Here is a 3,095-nt window from a genome sequence, read left to right as displayed (position 1 = left end):
AGAAAATACGACTTCTTCTGACTATCAATTGTGCGTCAAAACAATGTATCAAGCGCGCGATAAAGAAATTGTCTAAGTGCCACGGTGTAGCCCTTTATGACAAAGTTTTAACTGGAAAACTTGTTGCCATCTGATGTACACATGTATAGTTTATGTTTGTAAGCTCTACCTAAAGAATCACTGGGTTACACTGCACTCATGGGCGTGCCACCTAAAGTGCAGCCTATGTTTGTTAGCTCTACCTAAAGAATCACTGGGTTACACTGCACCCATGGGTGTGCCACCTAAAGTGCAGCCTATGTTTGTTAGCTCTACCTAAAGAATCACTGGGTTACACTGCACCCATGGGTGTGCCACCTAAAGTGCAGCCTATATTTGTTAGCTCTACCTAAAGAATCACTGGGTTACACTGCACCCATGGGTGTGCCACCTAAAGTGCAGCCTATGTTTGTTAGCTCTACCTAAAGAATCACTGGGTTACACTGCACCCATGGGTGTGCCACCTAAAGTGCAGCCTATGTTTGTTAGCTCTGCCTAAAGAATCACTGGGTTACACTGCACCCATGGGTGTGTCACCTAAAGTGCAGTCTATGTTTGTTAGCTCTGCCTAAAGAATCACTGGGTTACACTGCACCCATGGGTGTGCCACCTAAAGTGCAGCCTATGTTTGTTAGCTCTGCCTAAAGAATCACTGGGTTACACTGCACTCATGGGCGTGCCACCTAAAGTGCAGCCTATGTTTGTTAGCTCTGCCTAAAGAATCACTGGGTTACACTGCACCCATGGGTGTGCCACCTAAAGTGCAGCCTATGTTTGTTAGCTCTGCCTAAAGAATCACCGGGTTACACTGCACTCATGGGCGTGCCACCTAAAGTGCAGCCTATGTTTGTTAGCTCTGCCTAAAGAATCACTGGGTTACACTGCATCCATGGGTGTGCCACCTAAAGTGCAGCCTATGTTTGTTAGCTCTACCTAAAGAATCACTGGGTTACACTGCGCTCTGTGACGGACGTTTGCCTCGCCCTCTCTTCAGAGACAAAAAAGCTATAGTCTGTTTGGCCAAAAATCAAGCTTTGTTCCCCCTAAAAGTTTGACACCATATTGGGCCCCGAAAGACGTTAAAAGTTCCTCCACAATAGAAGAGTGTTTTGCTAGAGGTTAGAAACATTTGACTTACATGAGTTTCAATATAAAGGTGCAAAAACTTATCAGTATAATTATAGCCCCAAACATTGTCATCAAACTCCTGGCATGTAGCCTGAATAAGCCAAGCAAATATAAATAAAGCATATAACCAGAAATATTCGTCAAATGGTGTCGTTAAGTAAATTATACTTCACTTTGCGAAAGAAATTTATCTCTTGTATCCGTGTTACGGATCGAAAAAGCGAGGAGTCATCGCATGACATTAGGTAACAGAGGTAATACCCACGGGTTTCACGAATTCCAATTCCACGATTTTTCGCCGAGTAACAAATTTAAAACTTCAATTCTTACCTTACAGTTGTCGGTTCATTTACCTTACATTCGCCAACACTAGTAAACATGGACAAAACGATGAAATCCGGCACTCTTCTTTCAGAAGTAGCAAGCCGCATGAAGTAAAATCTACCGATATGCGCTGCATTCTCACCACAAATATAAACAGTTGTCGTGGAGAAAATACGACGAGGAGGAAAAAACGCCAGATCTTCGCCTCGGCAATGTATTCTAGCTACCAAGCCGGCGTATCTCCAGAAGGTGGACTCGAAGTGGGACAAACCTTGTGATTTTTTCAGGAGCGCTTTGCGCGCAAACTAATTTATTCTGGCGCGAAATGAAGATTAAGAAAATGTATCTGAAATCTAATACACGACAAGAAAATTTTCGCACTTTCGAGGAGCGCGACATATTAAATGGGATTAAGTCGGATTAGCTGCCAGCGGAGAAAACATCCCTGCGTGGGATTGTACTTCCAGTAAAAAACCTCTGTGTCCTCTCATGATATCCAACTTATTTGCTTCCCAATCTAATATTGATTCATAATATATCGATTTAGCCAGGGCTAAAAGCGAAGTTCTCGATAATATTCATATTTTGCTCAAACAAAATATAAAATCATGTTATGCTAAGCGGCGAAGGCAACCAGAACGGTGAAAAAACAACAACAGGTCTAATTAGCATAAAAACAACTTTGCACGTGCAGCACACTTTTTTTGTACATTTCTTTGCCCTTGTTTTGCACGACCACAACGTGAAACTTCCAGAAACTTCCTAGTTACACGTTTTATGGAGAAAATGTCGTACCTGTTGTTGTTCAGTTTTTTTCACTCGCTCATTTTCACCTTGGTGGCCGCTAGGATTTCTCATTTTCTCACGGCCGCTTAAAAATTTTCATGTTGTTCTTCCAACAAATAGCCCCTTATCTTCCGCTCTAGCTCTCTGTCGCTCTTTTCCTCGTTGAAATTCACTGGCCTGTCGCCCACTTTATTTTTTCTCTATATTCCAAATTTGTGGACATGACAATATTTATTAATCTTACTTTAGACAACAAGGATACAGAAACAATTTCCGCTTTCCGTTTTCGTCTTTATTGACTCTTTAGTTGTCTCTGCTTCACAAGACGCAGGTGGCTATGCGATTTCCCGCCAAAATAAACTCGAGTTGCATTTGGGTTGCCATACCTGTTGGTCGAGTTATTTTACATTGGTATTCCTGTGATGCGGACGGACGGACGGGCGTACGGTCAAGTGATTACCAAAATTTCTCGGATGGGTAGACTACCAAATTTTCTTACCAATGGTGCTCCGCTTCGCGCGCGTGGAGCTCCGCTATAATACAAGATCACCTTAAAGAGGTGATTATTATGTTAAACACTCAAGAATAGACAAACAAACTAAGTCTTTTTCAAGTTGTGGTGTAAAAATCTGGAATAGTCTATTGCGTCAAATGCGTCAAATGTCCAAAAATAGCTTCTTTTAATACTTCACAACCAACTTGTGATCAGTGACTTCCTTAAAAACCCTCAGGTCGGCGGTTGACATTATTCAATTCCTTCTCAAACCCTTTCAAACAACCACGGACGAAAACGCCGAGCAACCGGAAAAAATAAAACC

Source organism: Porites lutea, chromosome 2 (genome assembly GCF_958299795.1).
Source record: "Porites lutea chromosome 2, jaPorLute2.1, whole genome shotgun sequence".
NCBI classification, from domain to species: Eukaryota; Metazoa; Cnidaria; class Anthozoa; order Scleractinia; family Poritidae; genus Porites; species Porites lutea.
Note: the sequence above shows the minus strand (reverse complement) of the source record.